General features: G+C 55.6%; 1 protein-coding gene across 8 annotated transcripts in view; it reads left to right on the forward strand.

Moving 5' to 3' along the window:
* Positions 1-406: 406 nt before the first annotated feature.
* The window catches only part of GDPD5 (glycerophosphodiester phosphodiesterase domain containing 5), an 89,921-nt gene continuing 73,268 nt past the window's right edge, over positions 407-17,059 (forward strand). For 3 of the 8 annotated variants that reach the window (XM_082477834.1, XM_082477833.1, XM_082477836.1), the window contains exon 1: positions 410-1,124. The gene's annotated coding sequence lies outside the window, so the exon portion shown is untranslated. Of the gene's footprint in view, positions 1,125-17,059 lie in introns of all 8 variants that reach the window. The other 5 variants (XM_082477838.1, XM_082477840.1, XM_082477841.1 and 2 more) reach the window with 4 other exon arrangements.

Below are 17,059 nucleotides of genomic sequence, written 5' to 3' on the forward strand. Positions count from 1 at the left end.
CCCAGACAAACCAGCCCTCCCCACCTCTCCCTCCATCCGGGTCCCCAGGTTACCCTCTCCTCTCGCTCAGCTCTTTAAACCATCCTCCCCCTCCATTGTCCTCTCTCGGGCGGCACCTCTCCACTTCTGCCCCGCCCTCTCCGAGGTAGAGTCCACGTTCCGCAGACCTCCGCTCTTTTCCCACTCTCCGATTGGCTCCCGCTGCCCGACGGCGCGGGACCGGGGGGAGGGGATCTGGAGCTCGCCCCGCCCCCTGCCGGTGGCCGGGGTGGGGCGGGGCCTCAGGCTGACCCCGCCCCCACTCGGGCGGGGCCGCGCTGGCAGGCGCTCCGGCGCTGAGCGGCGCTACCTAGGCTCTGCTCGGCTCCGGCTCGACTGCAGCTCCTGTGGGGGTGGGCGGCGGGGGTGACAGCGGCGGGGGTGGCAGCGGCTGCGGCGCGGGACTGAGCGAGCGGCTAGTGAGCCGGGGGAAGAGGAGGAAGTATAGCCGCGGCCCGGAGCTCTGGAGTCAGCTGCCGCGCCGGGGACCGCCCCATTTTGCAGAGCGAGCCGAATCCGAACCTAAGAAGACTTCCCCGCCGGGCTCCGCGCCTCCTCGCCGGCGCCCTGCCCTGCCCCGCCTGTCCCAGCCCCGGGTTCCGCCGGGACGCTCCCTGCCCCGCGGTCCGGGGCGTGTGGCCGGGACGCCCCGAGCCCCCGACCCTGATCCAGTGCACCGGAGAGGGACGCTCCTGGCCCACCATACGGCTCTAGGGTTAAGGGCTCATTCCCAGCCTTTCTATAGTGTGTGTTGGAGCCCCCAGCCCTCCGACCGCGGTTAAGGCGGGGTGCCCCCAGCCCCCTGACTGAGTGCAAAGCAGCCCGGACGCCTCCAGACTCTGGCTCCCCGAAACCCGAACCTTCAGCTGCCTCCGATCCGGTGCTTCGGACTTGGGACCGTGCGAACATTCAGGAAACCCCGGCCCGAGTTCAGCGCCCCGTGAGGGGTCCAAGGCGGGCTGGATACTCGGACTGAACCAGACCGGGCTGGTGCTTCGAGTCGAAGCTGCCACCTTCCTGCCGCCCCAGGAGAGGGGCTGAGCGCTTGCCCCCAAGAGAACACAAGAGAGAGCCGAGAAGTGCAGGTGAGAGAGCCCCGGATGCCGGGCGGCCTCCGACCCCATCCCGGCAGCGCTGGGGCCACCTGCGGGTGTGCACTGGGTACTAGCTGAGGCTGGAACTGGCTAGGAGGGGGCGCGGGAAAGGGAGGAGGAAAAGGGAGAAAACGGGCACTTATTGAGCGCCCATTGTGTGCCGTTCCGCGCCCCACCCTTGCGCAAATGGCTCACTACTCCGTGTGATAGAAGGTGTTGTGTGCTGTTAAGAGCGCTTACAGATGGGGAAACTGAGGTTCAACGGGGTTGATTGACCCTGCTCCTTTTACTCTGGTGCTGAGACTGGGGAGGAGTGTTATGCTGGAGAGGGAAAGGAGCAGAGAATGGAGAGAAAAAGAAAGGAAGTGCAGAGCCGCATGGCAGGAGGTGGGGCGGGGGGGTTGAGGTGGGGGCCACTGGGGCATCGGAGAGCTGATCCTGAGGCTGGGACGTGGCTTCTCCTAGCCTCTTTCCCTCCCACTCCATTGCCATGTCACCTCCCAGGAAAGGTGACCCAGAGTTGAGGGAAGAAGTGGGAAGCTTCCCACTTCCACATCTTCCCTCCCTGACAGAGCAGCTGCCCCTGTACCCTGTGTGCCAGACTCCAGTGTCTCTAAGACGCTCCGGAGGTCCTGACACTCTGCTTATCTGATGGGAGAACACACTGTAGAGGTCCCTAAGTCACAGCCCATCAGAACTGCAGGAGATGCGGCCCCTCAGCACTCACCCAGCTCACATCCTTCACATTAGTAAGGGGGACTCTGAGGCCTGGGGACAGGGGGTGCCAATTGCTGAGGTCCTAAAGCAAGTGAGTAGTTGAGCCAGAAGTACACTTGAGAAAACCTTCCCAAACATCCTTCAAGGTGTCCACTCCCCTTCCCAAGTTATCATCTTCTGGGTGACTGGCTGGGGTTTTCCCACCCCTGATGTGAGGTCTGGGTGACCCCGTATCAGGCTGTTGTGAGAATCTGTGTGCAAGGTGCTGGGACCTGAGGCAGATCAGTAGCCCCATAGCCTTTGGCCCCAACCTCAGGTCTGACCTCAGCCTCTCCTGGGCAAGGGAACCTGCAAGACACCTCTGGTCCAGGAGGGGCGCAGGTTGCACAAGGTCTCAGGGCTGGGGGCACAGTCTGAGGGTCTGGATTCCCAGGCAGGGTCTCCTTCTGCTGCCCCCCTGGGGCTGTGCAGGGAGAGGCGTGTTGTGAAAGAGTGCTTGGCATGGACTCTGTGGGCTCTTGTTCTGGGTGGGGAGGGGGAGGGGATGTGGCCTAGGTAGGAACCCTGGTGGCCTTGGCCGGGACTGGTTAACCCCTGCTGTGCCCAGCTTCCTGGAGTCAAGGGGAAACCACCTTGGAAAGCCCCTGGGAGGTGGGGGAGGGTGGAGAGGTCGGCTGGAGGCTGGAAGCTCAGTCCTGGGGGTGGAGTGTTTGGGGGAACTGGAAGAGAAAGTGACTGAGGGGCTTGGGATTCTCCAGCCTCACCTCCACCATCGTGGGGATTCAGATTCTCATAATAATCCCTGCATCTAAACAAAGCTGCTCTTTGATGAGATAATTTCACACCTGTGATCTCATTTCACGGTGGGGTGGAAAGGACCTGGAACTTGGAGTGAGGCAGAATGCGGCTGGGGAGCCACCTGGGACCTCTTGGATGCATCCAGGGCTCCAAGCCTCACCTGTAAAATGGGGTCAAGGCAGGCTGTTTGTTACCTGCTCAGATAATGGAGCCATCACATCCGGCACACTGTCAAGTGCTAGAGAATTTTTGGTGTTTGCCAAGACTGGGCTTGTTCCTAATGGCTACCTTGTGCAGGAAGCTGAGGGGCAGAGAGGTGAAACCTCCTGCACAGGGCCTTGGAGTTTGCTTCAGGAACTGAGTGCTGACTGCGTACCAGGTGCCCTGGAAGCTACCCAGATGGAAAAGGCGTTGTGGTGACTAGCTCCCAATGGGGAGGGCTAAGCGGCACGGGCAGACGGCAGTGAGTCAGACAGACCAGGCGGCGTGAATCTGCTCTGATTCCTCCCACCAGCCGTGTGGTTTTGGGCAAGTCACTTCACTCCTTTGAGCCCCAGCTGCTTCTCTATAAATTAGAATTCCTCCTTTACAAGGTTGCTGTGAGCTTTAAATGAGATATAAATATACAGCACGTGGCCAGATAATTTATTTCCTTCCCTATAAGAAAAGGAAGCTTGGATTTTGACCAGGAAATCTAGAGAAATTCTCAGACTTGCCTTGGATTGGAATGGAGGCTACTGTTGCAGATTCACAGACCTGGGTTTGCTCAGCTGTATGGGTCAGGCTCCCCTGTGCTACCTCCCTGGGCCCACAGCCCTCTGGATTCTGCTTGGGGACCCTGGCAAGGGGCTCTGGGTTCTGACCCCTCATCCCAGGGCTGCTGGCTTTCTTTGGGATTGTGGGGAGAGGGTGTTCATTCCCTCTGGCCTCCCTAGGCACAAGGGTGCGGTGAATAATTTATGGCTCCCCTCGCTGCGAGGTGGGCTCAGGGAAATTGATTGCTGTGTGCTCAGCTGAGCTTCTGAACCCCACCAGAGGAGGCAGGTGGTTCCCGTCAGTGCTAGACAAAGTCTCAGATACGGGGGAAAGGGGCGACAGGAAGAAAGTGACCTAATATCAAGCCCAGCTCTCTTACTGGGGTGCAAGGTGGACCCGCAGGAAACAGTGGAAACCAAGCTATAGATGAACCAGGCTCAAGCTGTGGGCCTCCGATTCCAAGTGGGTCAGGAGGGGTGGCAGGGAGAGGCTCTTGGGGACTGGAGTAACCCAGAGGGCTTTATCAAGGAGAAAGGGGTCTGGGCTAAGGCTAGAGGCAACTTGCCTTAGAGAGTAGGGGTCCCGACATCAGTTCAAGGTTGAATTCTGGCTGTGCCACTCACTCACTGTGAGACTGTGAGCAAGATACCCGACCCAGCCAGTCCTCTGCTCCCTCCTCTGTAAAATGAGGGTAGTTACGGGTGACTGTGAGGTCATATATGTAAAGCAGATGGCACGAAAGGTACTTAATGAAAGGGTGCTTCACTGTGAACGAGAACCGTGAGGTGGGCTAATGGTGGGGAAGATGGGATGGTGTAATAAGCAGGGAGGTGGGGAGAACTCTGGGGTGATGACGGTGGATCTGTGGGGTCAGAGAGGGGTGTGGAGAAGAGGGGTGGGTGAGTGACCAGACGGTGGAGGGCCTTGAATGCCAGACAGAATTCATATTGCAGAAAGCATCATGGGGCCCCAATTGAGAACCCTCTGTGACTCCTTCTTACCAGTAAGATGGAGACCAGGCCTCTTTGTTGTGCATTTAAGGCCTTGCCCACTGCAGCCACTGCATGGACCCCTGGTCATTGCTCACCACTGTCTCCTAAACACATCATGTGTGGCCCCTTTGTTTATGGGGTTCCTCCGGTCATCCATACCATCCTCGGCTCTGCTCACTTCCACACTTCCACATCAGTCAAGGCCCAATTCAGGTCATAAATCCCCCCAGAAACATTCCTGAATTACCCAACCCTCTGGTCACACCCCTCTGAATCTTTAACACTTCACAGTACTAGTAATAAACAATACCTACCATTGCATCACATTTTACAGTTTGTAAGATGCATCTACATGCTCATTTATTTTTTTATTTTTTTATTTTTTATAAATTTATTTATTCATTTTGGCTGCGTTGGGTCTTCGTTGCCGCACGCGGGCTTTCTCTAGTTGCAGCGAGCAGGGGCTACTCTTTGTTGCGGGGCTTCTCATTGCGGTGGCTTCTCTTGTTGCGGAGCACAGGCTCTAGGTGCACAGGCTTCAGTAGTTGTGGCACGCAGGCTCAGTAGTTGTGGCTCACAGGCTCTAGAGCGCAGGCCCAGTAGTTGAGGCGCACGGGCTTAGTTGCTCCGTGGCATGTGGGATCTTCCAGGACCAGGGCTTGAACCTGTTTCCCCGGCATTGGCAGGTGGATTCTTAATCACTACGCCACCAGGGAAGCCCCTACATGCTCATTTAATAATATTGTGACGGTGATATGAGCAATCGCTAATGCTCTTGAGAACTTATCTGAGCCAGACACTGTGTTAAGTGTTTTACAGATCCTCTCATTCACAACTCTGGGTGGTAGCTACTGTTATGCCCTGGAAGACGGGGCTCAGAAAGGTACATTGTCTTGCCCAAGGTCACACAGCTAGACAGTGGGGAGTGAGGAGTCAAGAGCGTGCTCTCATCTGTGACTGAACAGACAGCTCAATAGCTCTTAGATGTCCCACCTCTTCAACTCTACCCAGGTACCTCGAGAGCATGCTGCGCAGGTAAAAAGCCTGGAAATGAGCCTTCTTCTCAGGGCTAGGGAAGGGCAGTGCTAGGTTGAGAAGGGGGCCTTGGGCTCTGCACTGGCTGGCTGTGACTTGGGGTGAATCAGACCCATGCGGTGGTCCTGTTTCCCCAGGTCTGTGGTGAGGGGGATGGTGTCTGAGCTTCCAGAGCTCCAGCCTTCTGCAGTGTCCTTCGTGACCCTGGAAGGTAGGGGAGGAGACCACAGCCTCAGGGCCAGAGGATGTGGTGTGACGGGCAGCTGTGATTTTTGGCCTGGCCACTGTCTGGGCCAGCAGGCTCTGTAGTTAGCTGCTGCCTCCCCCGAAGGAGGGTGGCGGCCAGGGCTGCTGGCAGCATGGTCATTAGCTGGGCAGAGAAGACCCTGTGATTGGGAGCTGGCTGGGCCAGGCCAGGTTGGCAGGGCTGGAGGCAGGCTGGACCTGGCCACAGTGGGGTCATTGGCAGGGCAGCTGGCTGGGCAGCTGCTTCTCCTCCCTTTGCAGCCTCCAGGGCAGTACCCGCAGGGCACCAGAGCTTTGTAGGCCAAGGCTTGCCCTTCTTCCTGTGGCGGTCATGGGAGTGCAGCAGTGAGGAATCTAGCCAGGCCTGAAGATGCCTCCTTCCAGAAGCTTCCAGGACTCCTCCCCTACAGATCCACAGCCCTCACTCGCCTACTGTGGTCTGTGGGTTGGACTTGTGTAGATGTGCTTCCTTTGCCAGCCAGTCAGAAATAGATTCTCTGCCACCCCAATTCTCCCCTCCGCCCCACAGAGTGCCTAGCAGGGTGCCTGGCACAAAGTGGCTGCCCCCACCCCTACCCAGGAGAGGCAATGCGAGCTGCCCCTTGGGCAAGTCGCTCAACCTTTGTACCTCTGCCTCCTTCTCTATAAAGTGGCACTGGCAACCACAGTGTTGTGAGGGTTAAATGAGACAACGGGCGACAGGTGCCAGGCCTGACACATAGGCAGGTACTCTGTCAGCGTGAGTCCCCTTGCCGGTCCCTTCAGTAGCTTCGTGATCAAGTGACTCAGTAAGAAGCTGATGGAGGAGCCCATCCAGTGAGGCCGGGAGGGAGGATGTGCCAGGCAGCAAGGAGGGCTTCCCAGAGGAGGACACTTCGCCGCCTGGGGAGGACTCTGTCAGACGGGATTGGGAGAGCTGCCATTCCCACCACCTTCCCAGTGAGCAGGCCCCAAGCTAAGTTCAAGGCAGGGAGTAGGACCGGGATGTCCAGGGACCTGGTTCTTCTCAGACCTTAGCGGCAGGAATGACCCAGTTGGGAGGAGCCGTCTGGGGTCCAGGTAGCAGATGCTGTGATTTGCTTGAAGATTACTTCAAGGGAAGCAGTGTTCATTTGGTCTCCCTCTCCCCCTGCATACACACATGATTACGTATTACAAAACGTAACATGATGGGAGATTTTGGTCTGCAGGGGAAATAGACATTCAACAAGTAACCACAGATACAAAACTTCCAAATTGTGAAGAGAGCTCCCAAGGCGGGGGCCGGTCCCATCGACGTCTGTAGATTGTGGCAGAGGGCAATGCTCAGATCACAGCCCGAGTGCACACTTACTAGCCATGTGACTTGGGCAAGTGATTTAACCTCTCTGGGCCTCAGTTTCCCCATCTGTAAAATGGGGACAGTTATAGTTGTGGTGAGGATTAAATTCATTATACATGTAAAACACTCAGAAAAATACCCAGCACATAATAAGCACTCAATGCATATTAGCTGTTGTTGCCTGTATCTCCTAGCAGAGTCTGAAAGAACAGGTGCTTGGGAAGGGCATATGGAATGAATCCCAGGCACCGGGCAGCTGCTCTGTGTAATGAATGAATGAGCGACCTCATCAGGAGGGGAGAACGCAGAAGTAGTGATGACACTGAATGTGACAGAATGTGGCAGAGAAGGCCAGGGGCTGGGTTTGTCCAGTGCTGGGCGGGGAGGGAGTCAGGAAAGGCTTCCTGGAGGTGGTGCTCCTGGCGCTAAGTTGGAAAGTATCATTTAACACGCATGTGCGCACACGCACCCGGGCACCGCTGTGAGGTCAGCACGAGGCATGAGGTCAGAGAGGAGTGGCTCCTGTCCAGGGTGGCCAGCTAAGAGGAGCGTCTGGGCAGACCCCAGGTCTGCTGGACTCCACAGGCCTCCCTCTTCCCACCACCCCATGCTGTCTTGCCATCTGTGATATTCTGCTGGAGGGCACAAGGAAGGCAGGTGGGAGGAAGTGTGGGCCGAGGTCTGAGAGTCCCAGCTCTTCCCAAGCCTAGAACCAAATCTCCTACAGAAAAGAATAAACAGGCCTCACTCAGAGTTCTTTTATCTTCTTGCTCCCAAACACGCCCACCGGCGGAGGTGGTCTTCCAGCATTAATCCTACAGCTGTTTAGCTTTTGAATGAGTGAACTCTACTAAAGAAAAAATAAAAAGGCCATGAAGAATTCGCCTCACCCTCCCACCCAGGAGGCTCAAAGGGAAAGTTTTCTTCCACTGACAAGGGAGCCAGGACCCCCCAAGTATCTTAAAGGAGTTCACCTCTGAAGCTAGGGTCCCCTCATGTTGCCTACACTCGTGGCTGGTGGTGGGGCCCCGAGAACATGACCTCGGCCCTTACGTTTTGCCTGTTTTTTGCCCCTCTCGTAAATGGGTCAGAGTAACAAAGCCCTTCTTTCCTTCAAGAGGTGTAGGGTGGGAGAGGTTGTAGTGGGCATCTGGGCCCACGGCTCTCAAATTTGCTGCACACATTAGAATCATCTAGGGAACTTTTAAAAGTTCGGGCAAGACCCAGGCATCAATAGTTTTTAAAGCTTTGCAGGTGATGTCAAAGCACAGCCAAGATTGAGAACCACCTGGCCACCTCCTGCAGCATGCCTCCTACAGCATCCCCAGACTATACCTGCACATCCCCAGGACAGGGAGCTCATTGCTTCCAGGCTGCTCCCTCCTCTGCGGTATTGCTCTCCCTGGAGAAACAGTGAAGTGGAAAGACTTTGCAATCCGATAAACCTGGGTTCCAGCACCCCTCTGCTCCCTGCTTGGGTGTCTTCTCTGAGCCTTGGTGTCCTTGTCTGAAAACAGGAATAACAGTAATCTCTCTCTGAAATAACAATAATCTCTCATAGAGACCAAATGGGGCCGTGCGCAGAAAGCACCGGTGCAGTGCCGGACACGTCGGCAGTGTGCAGTAGAAGGTCACAGACAGTGGCAGAGCCTGCTGGACTCAGACCCTGGACCCCCCGGCAGTGCTCTCTCTAGTGCCCCAACCACCTGAGGCTGGCGGGGGAAGGATCAACACCCAGTCTTGGGGCCCTTCCCATCCCCCTTCTCTCTAAGAGATAAGGCAGCAAGCATTTTGTCTTGCTTGGTTTTGTTTAAATGGCCAAAGAGTCAGGCTGTCCTTAACAATGAAGCCTTGTCTGGATCTGCTTGTTTTTCCAACCCAGACACCCAATTGCGCCACCCACTTGGGGCCCCCATCCCACCTGGGAGAACTGAAGAACGCCAGAGGTTTTTTTTCATCTTGGGGGAGGGTACTGGGGAGACACTGGAGACCTCTGTGTGGCCCTCACCAATAATTGACCCCATTTAAGTCAGCTGCCTCTGTTGAAAGCCAATCCAATAAAATTATTTCAAGGTAGCTACCAGGATGGGTTTTGGAGGCAGAGAAAGTTGAATTTGAGTCCTGGCTTTGTCACTTACTGGAAATATGACCCTGGGAGAGTCATTTCAGCTTTTGGAGCGCCCGTTTCCTCTTCTGTAAAATGCACAAATAGGGCATACCTCCTTGGCCTCCTTGGGTTTTTTTTTTTTTTTTAATTTATTTTATTTAATTTTTTGTTTTGGCTGCGTTGGGTCTTCGTTGCTGCACAGGGGCTTTCTCTAGTTGCGGTGAGCGGGGGCTACTCTTCGTTGCACTGCATGGGCTTCTCATTGCGGTGGCTTCCCTTGTTGCGGAGCGCAGGCACTAGGCACGCGGGCTTTAGTAGTTGTGGCGCACGGGCTCAGTAGTTGTGGCTCGCGGGATCTAGAGCGCAGGCTCAGTAGTTGTGGCACACGGGCTTAGTTGCTCCGCGGCATGTGGGATCCTCCCGGACCAGGGCTCGAACCCGTGTCCCCTGCATTGGCAGGCGGATTTTTAACCACTGCACCACTAGGGAAGTCCCCCTTGGGGGGGTTTTAAGAAGTGAATGAAGTGCTTGGTGTGTAGTGCACAGTGCCTACCATACAGTGAGCGCGCACACTGGCCGTGGCTGTCCTCACTGAACTCTGCCTCCTGCCCCTCCCTTCATGGCCTGCTGGGCCAGGCCAGGCTGAGACAGTGGAGGCATGCACGCTTAGTAACGGGCACCCCTGCAAACCGCGATTCTGTAATCATTTGTTCCATGCACATTTAGAGGAGGCTCTGAGGGTGAGAAGGAGACTGTAGAAAGGGGCCACTGGCGATAGTACCTGGTCTCCTCTGCTCTGGCCCCACCAGAGAGGGTATATCGGCCCAGGGTGAGCTGCTCCGACAGCGGGGTGGAGCAAACCAACAAAGGGAGTGCAGCACCTGGGGGCAGTTACAGCCGAGGGCTGCAGTTGCCCTGGAGGAAGGTGTCAGCTGTGTGGACAGAGGCTGCGGCCAAGGGACCCTGTTAACCCAGGAGACCTGGCAGGGGAATCAAACCTCCACTCTCTTTCTTCCTTCCTCCAGTCTCCCACTGGGGCTTCCCTCTGGGTGAACCTTCTGGAAGCCAACGACACATTAACCCAAGGCAGTCCATTGAGATCAGCCTCTGGGGCCCCACGTAGAGAGGACTGGGCCCAGAGAGGCAAACGGAAGGCTTTCCTCAGTCAGTCAAAAGCCATGAGGTCCACTGGACTCACCCTCCTTGGGATGCAGTTTAAGTCTCATCTGTTGGTACTTGAGCTTATCCCTTGTAAAGGGGGTCTCAGCCCTCACCCCAGAGATGAACCAAAGCATCCCAACTGCCACATCCTCTCAGGGAGAGGAATTCTGGGGGCACCCATCTTTCCGTTTCTGCCTCACCAGAGGTGCCTTAGCACCCCTTTGAGATTGGTGCCCAGGCCCCTGGCCACCACGCCCACCACTTGGCCCAGCTCTGCCGTCGCTGGTCCTCAGAGGACCTGGCTGTGAGTTTTTTCCAGCCTGTGTCTCTGTCCCTCTTTGTCTGGAAGCATGGAGTAGCAGTTAGAACACAGGCTCTGAAACCAGACTTTTTTCCTGAAATCCTGATTCTGCCTAATATGGCTGGGGAACTAAACAATGTGGCCCTTAATCTCTCTGTGCCTGGGTTTCCTCATCTTTGGAATGGGAATAACAGAGAGTACCTCATAGGGGTGTTGTGAAGACTGATGAATGAATGAACGGAAAGTGCTTAGGACGGTGCCTGGCGAGCAGGAAGTGCCTGGTAAATGACAGCCTTTACCATGATCGCAAATAATACAGTGGGAGCCCAGAACCCACGGTGTGGCCAGACCTTTGATGAGAGGATGGGGACCATCACCGCCTTCAGTCTAGACTCTGCCCCAGTGATGAGGCTGTGACAGTCCCCCACCGCCTGGCCCCATTATGGACACTCAGCTGTCAGCCATCCACACCCTCCCCCCAGTCCTCTCCCGCAAACCATGTCCTGTGAGAAGTGGCCTCGCATTCTGTCAAGCTTCAGTGTCCCCATCTGTGAAAGAAAGCAGTTGGACAAGATGTCCCCAAGTTCTGCTGCCCAGTCTGTGCCGGGAGCTGGGGGGAAGAGGACTCGGGTGTCGCTGCCCTGGAGGAGCCCTGAGGCCGGGGGGGCGGGCAGGGAGTGGTTGGGGCACAGGCCAGGTCTCTTCCTCACAGGGCAGGCCAGGCAGCTCCGAGCAGGAGACAAACGAAAACAGAGGAGGTCAGATGAGAATGAGAGAAATCAGGGGGGGCTTCATGGAGAAGGGGGCATTTGAAATGAGTCTTGAAGGTAGGCTGGGAACTCTACTGGCTCAGATTGGATGGGAAAGGCATCCTAGGATGGGGAAAGCGTGAGTATAAAGCATGGAGGTGTGGCCCTAGGGGCCGCAGCAAGCCGAGCAGCAGCTGCTCTCAAAGGTAGAGTGATGTGCTGGCGAAACACTTGGACTCTGGAATCAGGCAGATGTGGGTTTGAATCCTGGCTCGGTTTCTTATTGAATTATTTCTTATTCTTTGACTGTGGGCAAGTGGCTTGGCTGCTCTGACCCTCCGTTTCCCCAGCAGTGGAACAGGACTAAGCCCTCCAGGGCCGGGACGGTGACTCACAAAGCGCTGAGCGGGGCTGGAGGAGCCAGGCCTCCCCTCCACCCTGTTGCTGCAGAGCAGGCAGGGACCCCAGGGGCCCTCCTTGGCCCATGCCTCTTCCCACAGATCAGGTGCAGGTAGCTTCCAGGGTGGCCTTGCTGGGGATAGCCTTATCTCCGGAGTGGGGCAAAGGCTACGGGGAGGCTGGTGTTGGGTGAGCTCAGGTGCACAGTCAGACAGAAGATGTCAGGCCACATCGCATGGAAAGCATCGGTGAGGCCCCTGGGGCGTGGCGTCTTGGGGGCAGCAGGGCAGGCCTGGGACGCAGAGCCCTTTCCTTATAACTGGCCACCACTGAGCACTCCCTCTTCTCCCTGGCGGGAATGCTCGTGGCATCTCCGACAGCTCAGCCCTGGGTGTCTGAGGAGGAGCGGTGAGATGCCCATGGTGGGTGTGGTAGCGCTTTGATCTCGGAGGCCTTCCTGAGAAGGGAGGTGTGTGGGCTTCCGAGTCAGTCCTGGCTTTAAAGCCCAGCTCTACCTCTTTAGAGCAGAGCTTTGAAGACACTGCGCAAGTCACTTAAACTTTCTGAGCCTCAGTTGCCCACCTAGAAAATAAGGGCAGCCACACTTACCTTCCAGGTCTGTTTTGAAGCTAAAAGGACATAATGGATGAGATAGCATCTTGTATTTTACAAGCGACTCCTAACCACCTTCATCCTGCTCCCTTTCTCTGTGCACCGTTCATTTCTAATGCCGCCTAAGGAAGTTCTTTCTTGTGTCTAATTTAAATCCACTATGCTGCAATTGGAACCTCCTTCCTCTTGTTGAGGACTGTGCAGAAGCACACTGAGCCATTTCTCTATACAAATGTGCCCCATCGGTACCTGCAGTGAGCGAGGCAGGCAACAACAGAGCAACTGAGTGTTGGTTTTCAACTTGTGTCTTGGGGGCCCCGCTGTCAATGGCCAAGGCCTCCTGACCAGCATGACGTGGGGGTGGGTGCCTCATCTTGACTGTTTTCACTGTTCTTCCTCTCTGAGTCTTATCCATGCTCCAAAACTGGGACCCTGGGGCAGTGGAGAGAGCCCTGCGCTAGGCCTAGAAGGCCTGGGTCCCAGCACCCACTTGACTGCTGACTTGCTGTGTGGCCTGAAGCCAGTTAGCAACCTCTCTGGGCCACAGTAGGCCTGTGAGGATGTCTGTCCCCTGGGGCCCAGGTGTCTCCAGTAAAGATGAGTGCAGTTCATCTGAAGCCCCTTTTTCTCCATCTCACTTACCTGGGCCCCAGCCACCCTGGGAAGCCAGCAGATTAGGGTCCTGCTGGTGCCGGCGATGGTACGAGCTAAGTCCGCCTCTCAGGCCAGGGCTCCCAAGGGCAGGTGGTGAGTTTAAGGTTAGATAGATGGGGGATTCCTGATGGGTGGGGTAGCGCCTGCCTCCTCAGCCAGGGATTTTTTTTTTTTAATTTTTAATTAATTAATTAATTAATTTATTTTTGGCTGTGTTGGGTCTTCGTTTCTGTGCGAGGGCTTTCTCTAGTTGCGGCAAGCTGGGGCCACTCTTCATCGCTGTGCGCAGGCCTCTCACTATCGCGGCCTCTCTTGTTGCGGAGCACAGGCTCCAGACGCGCAGGCTCAGTAGTTGTGGCTCACGGGCCCAGTTGCTCCGCGGCATGTGGGACCTACCCAGGCCAGGGCTTGAACCTGTGTCCCCTGCATTGGCAGGCAGATTCTCAACCACTGTGCCACCAGGGAAGCCCCAGCCAGGGATTTTGAGAGCCTGGATTTCCTCCGGCTCACCCAGTTAAACTCATCCAACCAAAGGTCAGTCATGTTTGTTGAGTCCTTCCTTGGAGTAGATCCTTTCCCATGTGAAGTCTCCTTTAATCCCCCACTTTGTGGGTGGGAATCCCAAGGCTCAGAGAGATGAGGCGACCGGCATGTCAGTAGGGCGAAGGAGCCTGGGGCTCTTGATTCTGCACAGCCCCCAGGGCCCCCGGGCCCAGCCATGCCCTCCGGGTCCTCAGCAGGGTGGAACACAAGGTGGTCAGGAGTGAGGCCGTTTCTGGTCTAGGAGGGGGCCCCATCGGCTGCGGGGGGTTAGCTGGGGCTCCTCGGACTGCCCTTTCCCTGGAAGAAGTTGGCCAAGGAGGTGCAGGGATCAGGAACCCAGGAGTTCTGGGCTGCGGCCAGTTCTGAATGCCCCTGTGAACTTTAGTGTTTGCTTTTGTGGAGGATCAAGACTGATTTCTTGTTGGCTCTGGACACATGATAGTTTACCTTTTATAAAGCACTTTGATATTCATGATGTCACCGAATCCTCCCGGCAATCTGTGAGAGGCGGTGTGGGACTTGTTTGGGAGGGCCGGAGAGGGTGAGCTTTGGAGTCAGACAAACCTAGGTTTAAATTCCAGCTCCCATCAACTCTCTGCCTTCAGGCAGGTGAGTAACCAGCTGAGCCTCAGTTTGCTTATCTGTGAAAGGGACAATCGTTCCCTGCAACAAATAGTTAGCTGTCTTGCTGGTTGTGCACATTAGATAAGGTCTGTAACCACTGGTCCAGTGCCTGGTGCAATGTAGTAGTTCTTGTGATTTTTTATTTTTATTTTTTATCATCCACCCCACTTTATGGATGGGAATGTAGAAGCTCAGAGGGGGGAGGTGACTTGCCTGAGGTCACGTGGTGATTTAGCTTCATCCTCCAGACTTCCTGTCTGTGGCCTTTTTTCTCCAACACCTCCTTCTCTGTCCTCAAGTGACCCAACACCTCATTGATCTATCCAGGTCTTTAATGTGTGACACTGAGGAGGCCTTGTGTCCCCTCCCCCCAGTGCCTAACAGCACTTGCCTGGCACACAGTAGGTACTTTAAAAATGTTTGTCCTGTGCCTGAATATGTTGATGAGTTGGTATAAAAATGTAAGAAGTATTTTTTCAGGCAGCTAAGGCTTGTGTCCCTGAGGCTTCCTCTTGCTCCCTGTTCCCTTTAAAAACAACCCTTTAATAGTTTTGGTTGGAAACCTTTGTGAAAAGGAGTGATTGCTTCCTTTCCCTGCACGAGGCCCACATGGTTAAAGTCCCGGGATGGGCCCTGTGAACACTGACTGAGCTGCTGGGACAGCCGAGACCAGCTGGTCCCTGCACCCCGTGGCCCTGGGCTGCTCGCCTGTTCAGCAGCAGCTTCTGCCTTTGTAGGTTCCTGACTCTTCTCCCCCTGAACCTTCATTCTGCTGCCCACAGACCTGCCTCCAGCAGCCCGGCACCTCTTTTTCCTCCCCTCTTGCTCTTGTGTGTGTTTCCTAATTTGCTGCTTCTACCAGCTGGGGACTGAGAAATGGGACAATGGAGCTTATTAGAATTGGTTCATTGATTCATTCATTCATAACTATTCAACCAGCCATTGTTGACCCTGGGTCTTGCTAGGGATTCCATCTATCCATCCATCCATCCATCCATCCATCCTGATTGAGGACCTCTGCAGTGGCTTGTGATCAATCAAGACGTGACCACACCCTCCTGGCAGCACACGCGGGGAAATCATGATGTACATAGCAAAGGCCAGCACAGGACTTTACAGTTTATAATCTGCCTCTGCCTGCAGTACCACACTGCATTTTCACAACAGCCCTGAGAACAGCATTAACCCTGTTTTGCAGACAATGAAAGCAGAGCTCAGCAGGAGAAGGTCCCTTGCCCAGTGGCCAGCAGTGAACACAGCATCGCAATGGGAACTCAGGTCTCCAGGCTGGCCTGTTACCTCTTCCCTCCTCTGGGCTCCGTTTGCAAGCCACGTGATGCCCCGTTCATTTACTGCTTCTGTCACAAAGGAGTGTTGTTGGTGGCTTGGGTGGGATCTTCTGCCTCTGGAATGGTCAGCGCGGGGGAGTATGGGCTTGCCTCAAACACCCTTTAGTGCGCATACTTGTCCTGCGGTGGACGTGGGCACACCATCTAGTCCCCACTGCCCGGACTAGGGCTCTGGGGAGCCCTAGTTCCCTGGGATGGTTAGGGGTCCCAGGACGCATACAGATTTGGGAAATGTGAGGTCACATAAGTCAGAATGGGACTTCTCCCTTTAATGTGTTGATATGAATGAGGGATCCCTGACAGGTGGCACGGGTGCCACCAGCCTTTCCCAAGCTTGTCTGAACGTGCAGCTCCTTTGTCACAGAGCAGGGTCTGGGGCGGACAGCCTAGAGAAGACACTGGGCAGAGCTGATCAGCGAACCCTCACTTTCCCATTTTGCACAGAAGCCTCCAGCTAGAGCTTGTTTCTTGCCCAGGGCAGCGTGCCTTTTGAGAGAGGATCCCAGGGAGCACCATTTTGCCCCAGGAAAGAATTGGTAACAATGGTGGAGTTTCAGGCAGCAAGGGGAAGTGGAAAGTGGAGATATTTTGATTCTTTCACCCACCAAACGCACATATCTCAGACATCTACTGTGTGCCAGGCACAGAGCCAGCGTTTGGAAATGCCAAGACGCGTCTGACTAAGAACCTTCCATTTCATTTCCCCGTGCACACTAAGGGTTTTTAAAGAAAGACAAATACTAGCCTTAAAAGGAAGAAGTGATTTTTTTTCATTGTTCTGGGTCTTCATGGCAGGTGGGTGGGTGACGCAGTTACTTGATTCAGTGGCTCTTTAGTCCCGGGTCCTGAGGGGTGTAAGGGAGATTGTTCCAGGAACAGTTACCCTGGGCAGGGAGTGCAGATATTGTCAGGAGTGTGGGGAAGCTCAGAAGAGGGAGGAAGGGAAAGAGGGAGGAGGGAGGGAGGGAAGCGGGGGGGAGGGAGCACTTCCGGCTCCATCAGCCTGAGCTGGGGGTTGAGGGAGCTGGGGTGAGGCTCTACACAGAAGAACAGAGGTTACCTGGGGGTTGGAGGGGTGGGCAGGCTCTGGCCAGCCGGGGAGGACACTCTTGGAAAAGCAGCAGCCTGGAGCAAAGGTACAAAGGTGTCAACAGGTGGGTTGCACCTTCAGGGCACTGTGAGGAACCTGGGGTGATGGGGGCAAGAGGGAGGAAAGGGGGGACATTGGAGATGGGGCTGGAGAAGCTGGCTGGGGCAGCTCACGAGGGTCCGAACACCAGCTGAGTGGGTGCCTGCATGACTGGGAACACCTTGAGGGCCAGGCCATTCAGCCTAGTGTGCCCAGCACCTGGCTGCTGCCTGGTAGGTTTATGGACTGACTGGACTCTTCCGCTCTGGGATCTTGAACAAGTCCTTCCCTGCTCTGGACCTTGAGTTCCTCACGCTCATAGTCAGGCAAGGTCACCTAGCGTGTCCCTTCCAGCTCTGAAGGGCTCTCAGGAATTCTTGGCATGTATGCAGGGGAGGACCAGACTGTTTCTTCCCCAGCCTCGAGGTCTCCT

This window comes from Balaenoptera physalus (genome assembly GCF_965194825.1).
Source record: "Balaenoptera physalus genome assembly, chromosome: 10".
NCBI classification, from domain to species: domain Eukaryota; kingdom Metazoa; phylum Chordata; class Mammalia; order Artiodactyla; family Balaenopteridae; genus Balaenoptera; species Balaenoptera physalus.